Consider the following 13,534-nt stretch of genomic DNA (forward strand, 5'->3'; position numbering starts at 1 on the left):
TGCCATAACATTTCTTCGATCTTTTATTTTCCCTCTCAGTGCAAAATTTGTATATGTGGAGAATCTTTCTTAAAGAAAAAATTCCTTTAAGATTCATTAAAATATTTAATATTATAACTGCTGCAGTATCCTAGCCTACAGAGTTCAAAAGTTTAATTCACCCAATGAACATCTCAAACCGACAAACGAGAACCTCCCGCAATCCACTCAAACGATCCATCGAAAAAACCACAGCCGCAATCAATAGAATCCACTAAACTCCCCCATTCGGGCACACTAATGTCGGCCATTGCCAAAACGACATATATCCCAGTCCTAGAATTCCAACGAATAAAGTTTGATGTCTCCGGAACGCGAGGTCCGACGATTCCGTTATAAAACGTTAATCGATCGAGCCAGCGGCGCGGCGTCGAGGAAGGAACGATCGCAATAATCGTTCCGAGCGTCGTTCCTTTTTTTACCAGCGGAGACCGTCGTTACACGAAAACGCGAGAAACGGGCGTGGGAGTGGGCCAAGGAAGAAAACGCGTCTCGTCGGCGGGCACAATTACGGCGGACGAAGACGATTGCCCGATAAAATACGATGGACTGGCGTCTAGTATGTCGCGGCCGGGTCACGGACGAACAAATAGAACGAGGCTAACGGGACTCTCTCTCTTTCTCGAGGAGTCCTGGCGACTCGTTTCAATAGGTCCTTTTGGCCCCGTTCTAACGTTCCATCCGACTCCTATTCGCCGCCGATCACCGGGGTCCTTACTGCAATCGTACGTGTGCCCCATTTCGCCGAACGTATGGCGCGCGGACGCGATTTGCTTACCTGCACACGAAGCTTTTCCACGGTCACGAGTTACTCTCGGCCCTTGTAATATCCAGTCGGATCGGCGATAGAATTTTCAACGGAACACGACCGACTCAACGCGGAAACTACCGGACAGGTCAGATCGACCTAGAATCTTTATTTTGCGAGCATTTCAATTACGACGACGTTTTTAACACTAACTACCGAGCATTTAATACGATTAATACGCAATTCCTATAAAAATTCTAACGATAGATTATTTTCAGTTTCTTCAGACATTCATTATAGTACTCGAATGAAACTATTTATTTTCAAAGTCATTTCGAACATTCAATGCTTCGAAGATATCAATAATTGCTAAACGAAAAAGTCGAAACCAGTTTTGACTGGTTCTAGTGTTAAACGTGGATACAGAACAAGCATCGAATTCTTTCTTTAAATTATTCATTCGATTATTATCGTTTAATGGTTAATGATAAAGTAATCGTAACACAGTTCTGATAGAAATCATCGGACGAAGGGCTAATGTTTAAAAAGAAACAGATAGAAAAATAATTGTTTCCCTCTGTATTGTTGCTTTTCTACTTCTACTATTATTCTGGAACAAATAGACGAATTATTTTTCTATCAAATGTCTATTTGTTCGACAATTTCGGACGACTTCGCAGCGACGACCGGTTAAAAAAGACACTAGGCCCTCGGTGGCCGCGGATTAAAAATTCCGTAAGCGGTGCACGAATGTTTCCGATTCGACGTGATGTTTACGGAATATGGAGGATCAAGCCCACGAGGGTTGGGCTGTATCGATCACACCGATGCGGAGTTTTATGCAAATTTCTTGGATTGGCCGGATGATTTGTTATTGTCACGGTTTTTCGGCGGATCGCGGACTGTCCGTTACGTAAATGGATATTATTTTTGGGTGATGGATTTTGTTTGCCAGCGTGTTATCTTTTAGGAGAATCTGATGGAACGGTGACCCAGATTTTAATGCTGCGTACTGGGAAAATGTTGATTGCTGCGAGCAGAAACGAATAGTTCCATGGAAATTGAAACTGGACAGAAATGAATTTTTCAACGGAGATTCCAGTTGCGTCGACCTTTAAAATCGAGTTAGGCGGATGGATTTTTTCTTTATCGAAAAATCGAAAAATCAGCTCAGAATATACGACTGAATTTGGAAAATAATTTCAAGTAAAAATTCCCCTGTCTTTCGGTAGAGGCATCGTTGAACAGTCCGCTGCAAGAAATTTCGTTGCGTCACCTAACATTAGAAACGTTATGCAAGCATTCGATCCACGGGGTTCGACAATTCGAAAAATTCTATCAACGCCTAAACACCTGCAGCCTATTGATCACTGACGTAACGTATTTCGATCGCTATTGGTTCTGTCGCAATTATACAACCGGTACAGCCAGGCCATAAAATCTTTTATTCGTAATCCCCCGACTTTTAGCACCTCCGACGCAGACTTTTCATCCGGTAAACTATGCAATAAGTATACTCGTTCTTAAAAATCGAGCGTGTCAATATATTAACCTCTTACGATCGGCGCCGCCATGGTGGCGACATTTAACATTTCTTTTCAAAATCGGTGTCGCCAGTATGGCATTATCATTTTTCTGAGTACACTGTTATTTTACGAAATATATTCACTTCAAAAAATAATCTATATTTTTCAATATTCACATTCATGAATCCCATATAGAAAAATAATCTTGAAAACATACAGACTAGATGGTACTGCCACTAAGAAAATGTGCCGATCGTAAAGGGTTAAACTCGCAGACACAGCGGCGCAGTAAAGATGATCGTTACGGGAAGTCTAATAAGAAAATGACCGTGATTAGTGTAACAGACGCATAAAAAGACAGCGCTGCGAACGAACAGTTACATTTGCATTGTAAATTATGAGGTTATTATATAAAATCGCGAAAGGTGACAGGTGGAACGCTGCAACGGTTCGCTTCTCGCGCGTAAAGGCGTTCGCCGCTAATAGGAAATGAAAATGACAAGAGACAGAGATACGAAAATTGATAAGATAACAGACCAGGCTTTCAACAATACAAGAATACCCTATCCTCGCGAGATTATACGTATAAATAACGTTAAACTTTTGCTTGGCAGACTTCTTGATTAAACAAGATAATTACTTGTGACGGAACAATCTCGAGTTCTAATCTCGCTGCAGCATTCTTTTAAAAAGAAGAGCAAACAAGTAAACTTGTGATTGTTACTTGTAACGCTAGAACATCCAAGCGAGTCGTATGTCAACTCTTAAGAAAAGCGCGACAATTGCATCGGTTGCGAGAAGCGTCATTGATATTTCACCGGAAAACAATGAACACTCGCTGAGGATACGCTCGAGTGCAAAGGGTTAATTAACGAAAGTATCACGTGCAACGAGAACTTTCGTCGCGCGGAAAATCGGCGCGATTCGCGAGATTCTCGGCTCGAGTTGAACAAACGTTGAGCAGAGATACAATATCGCAGCTTCTTTTTATCGGGCGATTGCATCTGTTCAGCGCACCGATAAAAAAAATGTAGCACATCGCACGAGGATACAAATTACCTCACGCGTCAAGATGCGACCGCTTCTTCTGCAGTTTCATATAATGCCACTTGAGCCGCGTTGCGACGAACATCACGTAACAGAAGTTAAAAAACTGACTGACGCTTATTATCGGTAATAAGTGCACGACATTGGACGGACGAGGTATCGCACTGAAATAGTTACTTAAACAATTCTTATCGAGCAAACGGATACTTCCTATACAACGAGAACACGAAAGATCTGATTTAAACCGGCTACCTTCGGAGGATGTGACTGGCATGCGTAATAAACCGCGACACTTTGTGCAATAATGCTTAAGAATCTCTAGAGAAACTTGCGAATGAGTTTATTCGTCATTTGCTGAAAGGAAGGAAGTAAAATTTGATTCAGTCTCGAGGAATTCATCTATCAACGTGTACATTTGCGAGAATATCGATGTATTAACGATCACAACAGTACGAATAATTAAAAACGATCATTTACGCTGATGTGCAAACTGAGTAGATTAGATTGTAAAGATCGTACACCCATAAAGCTGAGAAGTGTTCGATTATCTCGTACAATTTCCTATAACGTAAATATCGAATGATAAAAAGAACCTCCCGACGCGGCGACGGTCATCAATTATTCCTCGGCATTCATATTTTTACCGAGCAATCTGCAACAACCCTCCCACGCAATCCTCGTAAAAACATTATCTCGCTAAAAGATAATTATCCGAAAAAAATGAGATTCACAACCGAAGTCTTGCAATCTTCGATTTTCATCTGACATGTATAAACGATCATTAAATTCCTCGAGCCACGTTGCAAAATAATTGTTGCTCGCTGACCTGGTTCGACGTCGTCTTCGTCCGTTCTCGTCGCTTTTCCATCTATATCTCGGATATAATTTCACCCTTTGCGCGTGGATACGCCGCGATAAAAAAAAAAGGAAAAAAAAGAAAAGAACAAAGAGCGAAAACCTTTAGCCGTGAGAACGAAGCCGTTTCAAAGTCTCGCGATGAACCGCACCACACCCTGACGCATCGTAAACCGTTCGAGACATTCTCGCTGTGTCGGTCCCTTTTATTCTCCTTTTTTTTCCTCCTCTTTCTATCTTTATTCCGTGGCGCCTCCGTCATTTCGAATGATTCAAGACGGACCTCGTCGCACAGGTACAAGGATCCTCGTCCTCGCAGCATTAAAGAGAACCGATATGTATCTACGTGTACAGGGTGTCCGAAAATAATGTTCGCTCTCGACACCTCGGCGAGTCTTTATACCGTAATTAACTAACAGGAAGTAACTAAGTTATCTGAATTGATTTTTCTCTCAAAAATTTTGAAGACAGATTATTCATTGCGATGTAGTTTGTATTACATATATATTTTTAACCCTTTGAACTCTGTGGGCTCGAATATTGCACCAGTTATAATATTAAGTATTTAATAAAATATTTAATATAAAATTAAAATAAAATTATTAGATTTTCCGCACATCCAAATTTTGTACTGAGAAGGAAAATAAAAAATCGAAGGAATGTTATAGCATTTTTCATTTTCACTAGAGATACCATAAAAACTAGTTGCAGTTGCTGATAAATTACAAAACCATGTGGAGTGCTCAGGGTTAATAGGTGAATTTCTGGTTGAAATAGATAAACATATTTCTGATTAAGATTTCTAGTGAAAATTTCGAATTAAACGCAATTCTCGGTTAAAACAGATGGAACTTATTAAAATAGAAACGGAAGTGTTCTCGCAGATAATTGCCTATTAAAGATCATTCGGGTAATACGATTTAGGCGATAAAACAAAGGATCAAGCTGCATAAAGTGATTTCGTAATAAAATAAATATATTCAGTTCTGTACGTAAATCGGTTTGAAATTGTCTCCCTCGCACACGGCTGTATCATTAAGGGTTAAACGCAACGCTGGATAGGTAACTCGAAACGAAATACTTCCCAGATTGAATTAAATGTTTCCCAGAGTCCCTTTTATTCGAATGTTTTACGAAGCTCAACGTTAAAGAAAAGTACATAATTTCCTGGATTTTATGCCCGCGGGGTACAAAACCAGACACCTATAAATACACTCCAAGTAAATGGTTCTGGTTTTGTTTGCGCGGCGAAATATTTGTACTGGCAACTCGGACTACGTTAATGTTGACAAGCGCAAACACAAATAGAAATATTTAACCGCGGAAGAACCTACGAAGTTGAAACTTCGTCGGAAGAAAGCGGAAAGTCGCTGGGAAAAGAATCGAAGTTGTTAGCGGAAGACGTCCTCGAAACGAGGAACTGCATTAGCAGAGGATGTCGACGTCGCAGAAGTACAGCTTGCGATAATTTACAAGATCTTCGCGCTACTTTGAAAAACAGCTCGAGAAAATGGCTGCGGAAACGAGAACTGAAGAGTAACAAAACTTCGTACGTTCGTGTACTTTCGAAGCAAATAATTCCTTCAACGCTTCGACTGCTACATCGGCTACATTCGAGTGACACCGTGCTTTACGTTAACTTAAACATTCGTTTCCTCGATGATATATCGATCGAATAGAATTTGATTGGATGTATGAGGTATAAGAGAGATAAAAGAGATGGTAGATGTTTTAGTTTCTGCTTTATTAAGAAAACTGTTTCAACTGCATATGAATTTTATTGAGTTTACGTAGCAGCCAAAGTGTCACTTCCAATTTAAAATTGACTTTAAGGTAAGAAGACGTAATTAGACGTGAGATCAGTGATTTTACAGTTAGAAGTACTTTTCTAATAACAAAGATAAGTCCTGCGATGAGTGATCATTGCAATTGGTATATTCATTAGCAAAATACATTTCGCTGGAATGTAATTAACTCTCAAGTTATAGAGTATATAAACATTGTTACAGCTACTTAAAGGATCATTTTTATAATCATCGATAATTGCATGAAATCTTGGAATTCTGCTAAAAATTCTTTAGAACTTTCAATAATTGTTACTAATGATTATATTATTGAACAGGGTGGTCTATGCGATCGAGGCCAAGAAAATCAGAAAAGTGAATGCGAAACTATTTCGACGATTCCATTTCGGTGGTCCACTCTGTATATTCCCAAACTTTGAGCATTCGAAACGTCAGGTAGAGAAGTAGGCGTAAAGAGAGTCATCTGAAACAACCAAGATGCGGGAGGTCTCCCAAGATGATTCTTTCATTGACTTCGCCGTAAACGCATAGGCGCAGTGAGTCACACGTGAAATACTTCCTAACAAGGACAAATAGCGAGCACGTACCTTCTTAACAATTACGCTAATAAATTTAAAGATTATTTTTTAAAGATCGCACAACGACGATGATTACCGATAAATTCAATAAAGTAATGAATTTCGTGAGCGTCCGTTTAATCTGTGTCCCGATTAACTTCCACTACGATATTTCGTCTATTGACAATCCCAATTACGGTTAATGTTATTTCCGATGAATTACGCCGCCGCTTTTGTACGAATATACCAGGATTAATAGATAGTAGACGGGTTGTAATTATAGGCTGGTCGCGGCGAACGATTCGAGAGATCAATATTTTCTACGAGCCCGTAATCCTTTCAAAGGAGCTTGATTAAAAATTCCCCAAATTCTACGAAACATAAAGCACAGGTGGAATGTGATATGGACGAATTGGTATTTTGATTGCATTTTTAAAGACGCGACGTGAATACTGAATGACCAAACTGTAACAGCAAATGGAACTTCCAAAAATATGGAAAGCGACTTGTTCGCAATTCATGTAATACGTAAAATATTTTAAAGAATAAATCAGAACGTCGGACTAACTCGATTTCAAAAGTTACCGCAAGAACAAACTTCTTCGAATAAGACAATTAATTATTTATACTAATATAAGCACGACATGTAAACCATTCTGTAGACTAACGTATCAACCTATTACTCTAATATATATAATATTTTAAACCTAAAAATAAAATTCCACTAATCTAAAACGAATAAACTGATAAAAATATTTACGTTACCACAGAAAGAACCTTTAATCGATTATACCTTGCTCACTATAACTTCCACATCGATTACGTTATACTTATCAATAAACCGTACAAACTACTTTTCAAACTGAAACAAAGCATCGCTAATAACACGTTAAATGCCGTGTCGGTCACCGATGACGCTACTGAATTGCTCGAAGAAAATTACAATGTGCAAGATGACTGTTGACTAAAAATACTCCACGACATAAATAAGTTAACAATAGTGTAAGAATTCTCCAAGTAATTAATAACCGTTCCTATTCACCTTTTCTACGAAGCAACAAATCACGAGTAGAACGTTCAAGATTCTCCTAACGCTTAGCGTGTTAACACTAGAACTACTAGATAAGTCAAAATCTCCCATCTGGAAGTTCTCACTTCACAATTATCAAAACAATAAAGACGCTTTTGTGAAAAATTACAAAGCAGATCGTTGCATTTGTATAGTTACATCGGTACGAGGCGTTTCAAACCCCTTAAAACACGTTTTCTCGATATTTTTCAGACACCATGGAAAAATCACTTTAATAACCCAGTAGTTTCAGTTTTAACCCTTTGCGGACGAATATCGACATTTCGATCAGATGAAATTTTCATATTTGGAACACCAAGTTGCAAACGAACGATTTTCTACTATTGTTTAAGCGTTCGATGTATAATTTAGCTTCATGCGTTGCAAGCTTTGTATACTTTAAAAAGTCTTCGTCCACAAAGGGTGAACACACCCCTACGCCTCGAACTTCAACATCGTTAACGAACAAAAACCATTATTCACCGGTCCCGTGGACAGAAAACGAACGATCGGTTGCTAATCGGCTCATTTGCCTTATGCAATGATTTCCCAGAACCGAGAACCAAAAGATAGTCACCGACAGACAATATGTTAATGCATAATGCAGTTGCGGTCGCGTTATCTTCGGCGGGAGAAACGCCGATCCCCCGATCCCCCGAGAAATCGAACACCTTTTTCCCAATGCCGTGAAGCGTTCCATAAAACCGGCGTGGAATCGTAAAGTTTCTGTCACGGGAGACACCATCGTCCCGGTGTCCTTCCCTTTTTGCCCCTCCGTGATCCTTTTGTATTCCTCGCGAGGAGCGTCTTGACCGGGCAGGAGGTAAATACCTACATACATAGCGCCACAGAGAACACCCAGGTAAGAGGGAAAAACCTTCTCTCGGTTTCCCTGTCGACGATTTTTCATGATTCATCGTTAGCCGGCCATTGTTCGACGCTTCCAGCTGGGGTACAACGTTTCCCGGGCAACCAAAAATTCATCGTTCCCATTTTGTTGCGCCGGATGACTCGCCCGCGAGGATAACAGAGTTCAGGGAGGAACACTCTCGGCTCCACTTGGCGCCTCCATTTTTCTTTTTACGCTTTCAACTCCGAGGCACTCCTTCCGAAGGAACAAAGGCCGAGATAGCGAGGATGATATATGAATGTTGCGTACACACCGATTCTGAATAATTGTTTAAGGTATCTTTTGCAGCCGAAACTTCCGAGGGACGTCGAGGAACCCGGAGATTCGAAAAATGGAACTTTGCGTGTAAGTGGAGGAAGTTCAGCCTAACGCGCTACAATTTTCTTTTGCCGAATTTCACTTTGAAGGGTGAAACCACCCCTTGAAACAATGCGAATGCTTCTTTGATGTGGATTATAATGAGAACGGTAAGAGATTGGGGGAGAAGTTTAAATAAGATATACATTGTTCTTTCGTGTCTTTGAAATTGCAACGCTGATATAGAATAAGTATCGAATGCTTTTCTTTTTCTAGCGAAGTATTAACGAGAGTAGCTTTATCAAGCGCAATTTTCAAAGAAATCATAGGACAAGGGGTTGACATTGGAATTCTTCGCTCGTTTACATAATTAAAAGCTATTTTCGTTGGAATAGAGTATTTTGATACATGTGAATAAACCGAAGTAACGTGATAAGTGTTCATATTTTCAATGAAATTTAAAATATTCCGCATGCACGATGCTTACGCCCGTAATTGTAGGAGCTGCTTCAACCCATTTACATTCGCGTAACGTATCGTTATTATAATTCACGTCTTCTGCGCGATACAAGGTAGCAAGTAAGATAATTCTGTTTAATTTACGTGGCCACGTCTGGAAACTCGTTTCGCGTAAAACTGATTATTTTATACGCGCCACTTTGTCATTTTTCGTCGAGGAAAGTTTCGAATAAAATGAACCGATTAACCGAGATTAAAATGATATTTCATAACATGCATCAAAATGATCGTATCGATTATCAAGAGAAATGAACTGACTCGTCGACGATTCTGCTAAATGTCTCTCCGCTTTCGCGCGGCGCCCCGTTTCCGTTTAAACGCACCATAATGAACGCATTCATCGCAAATTGTTCCATTTTTTATTACCGCAACGTGACCCGCGTGTCAAGATAAACGTGCATAAATGTATCTGCAGAGTCTGTAATATAACGTTCTGTGTCCGTGTTTGCATAATTTTCGGATTAATCGTCTGACACAGTTGCGCCATTTTTTCGGTTCCCTTTTAGCAAAATTTCCGTTGTTCCCGGCTCCTTAACAAGCACCGCGTTCTCCTTTATCTTCGCGTTGTCGAATTAATCGACACTGCGCGATTCATCGATAAAGCTTGCAATAATTTATACAAAGAAACTTAAACAAATATCACTTCTCAACGAAGTCAATTGGAAATGCTAATCGCTCGAACGCTTCCCCGAATCACCGTTTAATTTCCATACTCCGCACTTTGTAAAGGAACGAACATTAATCTTTTCATTAACATTTTCTTCTTGCGCGATCCTCATTATTATATTTATCGTTAGCGTCAAAGAATATGTGCCGCGCGTATAAGAAGTGAATTATTATGGTAATCGCGTGGTCCGCTTGATCAAACAGTTTTTGCCAAAGCGAGTTTAGCTAAACCATCAATCATTCTGACTAATTACACGCGAAAAGCGCTATCAAAGTGTTCGAAAGATCACACGACCAGATTGGAAGCGGAAAATGTTCGGAACTAACGCGATCCCGTTGAAACAACTGCCATCATTATAATTCAGTACAAAGAGGAGATTGCCGGTCCGAGTTCGCCTAAATATCAAAGTACCGCGTGTTCGAAAGATCGCTACAACCAGATTAGGAGCGCATAATGTTCGAAACTACTCCAATTTCGTTGAAATAACTATCATCATAATTAGATGCAAAGAGGACATACCTAATCCGAATTAGCCTAAATATCAAAGTGCCATTATACTCACCGGTACACCCCCGAAAACCATATCAAACCGTTCATAAGACTGATACAACGGGATTATAAGCGGAAAACGTCCGAAACTAATCCAACCTTGTCGAAATAGCTACCGGCGTCGTTGCTAGATACAAAGCGAGGGTCTCACTTCTCTGGGGCATCCGAGATATCGAATTAAGGGCTGAGACAAGTGTCACAAAGCCATTCGGCGGCCACATAATTCGTCGCCTTGAATTAAGAACGTTAACGGCCATTGTACTTCAATTGGAGGCTACCGCGGACGATTATCTCTATCCATTTGCTCGGTTAGGTGTGATGTACAGTACTTGACGTACGGAAGTGCATAAAACCGGAAGCGCATAAAACCGGAAGCTACATCAGCGACCCTTCGCCCTCGATTCGACAAGTGGTTACAGACGTGTAAAGTGGGTTAGGATATGATCGTGCCGACAGAGAGAGCAAGAGAGAGAGAAAGAAAGAGAGCAAAAGAGCATGAGAGCAAGAGAGAGGAGGGGAGAGGAAGAGAGAGAGAGAGAGGAGAGAGAGAGAATGGTTCGTTCATTCAAGCCTCTCGCGACCAGTAATAGCGCGCGCGCTCCAGAAATCGGCACGCGATCGGTATCGCGGATAATACCATTTACGACTCGATTTCGCAGTCTTTACGAGGACAAAACCTGTTCGTGATATGCGGACTTTCTCCATACGCAAACGACTCAATTGCGTTGCTATTCTATGCCACGAACAATTGATGCTACGCTTATGCGACACAGATTATGTACCGAACTTTCTAAGACTATGGCGCCATTAGCATTCAATGCTGGGTGTATCGATATATACAGGTGTATAATTATTTTCGTTATATTTGTGTATATGTGTATAGAGGATCGTGGAAGTAAGGTACTTATTTTTTGAAAGATTTCTCTGGGTAAAAGATTCTGTTTTAGAGGATTTTTAGAGCATGATATAGATTGGGGAATTTCTTATGTGAAAGGATCTTATCTAAGGACTTTGGGGAATGACGTTAAGTTTTCGATAGTGCAATTTCTTGATCATTTTGTAAATTCAAATTGGCGAACATTGAATTTATAATTTTTGTACATGTTGGAAAATTTAGGAGTGTGAGTGACGTTCGAAACTAGAAAGGTTTCGATAGATGTAGGCTGAAAAAATAATAGTTTAGGAATTAGTAGTGAATTTGGAAACGTCAGCTGCAACGAAACGAGTGTTTAACTACCCTTTATTGCAGATGAATCCACTAATCGAGATATAGCCATATATTAAGAAGTATCCCAACAGCAGTTCCATCGGCACCCAATTAATTAAGCTTCCTAGGAAACAGTGATCAACAATGCTTCCAACTTCTGGCAAACTTTTAACAAATTGCACGATTCCCCAACAATACGTTCGTTCGAACTGTTCGCGAAATTAAATTTCTGTTTAATTAATCCCGTAACGTAACTTTGCATACGCGATTGACCAATTAGTACTCGACACGGTGTAGTATTCTTAATTGCCGATAGACTCGAACTAATACAAGTGGGGCGAAAAATGTTGCCGGAATTTCGGGCATTAAATTATCCCATGACAGTTCATTAAGTAATCGTATTTAGTGAAGCAATTAAGCAAGCAACACCACGTACTTCTAAATCGTCGAAACTTATTTTTCGTGAAAATGAACGAATCTTCGTCCACGTAAAAATCGGTGGAAACGAATTTCAATGAAAAGATTAGAATTAACATTTCTCTACCATAGAACAGATAACAGAAAAATAACTGTTATTTAAAAGCTGTTCACATAATTTTACGATCTCGTTCGATTCTCGTTTCGCACGATCATCGTAACTTGTCAAGTCGCATTATCATCCCACCCTCGGATCGCGTGTTGGAAAAATGAAAGCAATAAAGTACGAGATATCGATTAAATCGTTACACTAATTTTCCCATCGTTTTTCCCGTGCGTGCCGGTATTTCGAGCTAACTCCCAGGAAAACCGTGTTTCTCGGATAGCATTTCATAACCCAACGGCGGCCGGTCTCTTTTTAGAGCGTAGCGTAAAAGATGGCCACGATTAACGCCAGATTTATCGGTCTCACGACAATTGAGGCGGGTTTTTGCAAGAAGTACCCTAAATGCTATTTGACGTAATAACATTAAGTACCGTTTAGCGTAACGACTCTCGAGGGCCACTAAACAAATTTCGTAATTAGAATCGGGGATGGGGTTAGGAACAATCAAGACACCTAATTGATTTCGCCCAGCGAGCCCCAAACAATTTCTCTTTCATTTCAAACCGATGGAAACTTCAACAGTTTCGGACTAGTCCTCGCAGAGGGTAATTCGAAATGTTAACCCCTCGCGGACGAACGTCGACATTTCGGCGAGGTGAAATTTTCGTATTCGAAAGACTAAGTCGCAAACAAATGATTTAACACTAAAACTACCAGACGGTTCAAAATGACCCATTTCTGAATTTTTCTTTTCGCAATTATTAGATAACAACTGTTTCTCTAAGAAATTAATAAAGAAATTGATGTAGCAATGCGCTGATTAAATTGGTAATCAGTTGAAGTCTTAATTGATGCACTCTTGTAGTTCGTATAAGGGAATTTGAAAAAGTCAGTTTAAGTGCTCGGTAGTTTTAGTGTTAATTACTCGAACAGCAAGAAATCATTGCGTACTTTCCTTTCTTTCTATTGTTTAACATTAGAACTACCGAGCATTTGATACGATTAACGTCTAATCTCTATAAAAATTGTAATAATAAATTATTTACAGTTTCTTCAGACGTTCGTTACAGTATTGATACGAAACTATTCATTTTCAAGATCGAACATTCAATGATTTATCCCAGAGGTGACTCCAGATTTGATGTAGCAAAGTTATCGTCTTATATGTAACATTATGATCTGTGTAATGAATCGATATATAAGATATCGAAATAAT

General features: G+C 39.7%; 1 protein-coding gene across 1 annotated transcript in view; it reads right to left on the reverse strand.

Moving 5' to 3' along the window:
• Positions 1–13,534, reverse strand: part of dally (division abnormally delayed protein) — a 222,212-nt gene that overhangs the window by 206,928 nt on the left and 1,750 nt on the right. The gene's annotated exons all lie outside the window — the stretch shown is intronic.

The sequence above is a fragment of the Nomia melanderi genome, chromosome 5 (genome assembly GCF_051020985.1).
Source record: "Nomia melanderi isolate GNS246 chromosome 5, iyNomMela1, whole genome shotgun sequence".
Lineage (NCBI taxonomy): Eukaryota > Metazoa > Arthropoda > Insecta > Hymenoptera > Halictidae > Nomia > Nomia melanderi.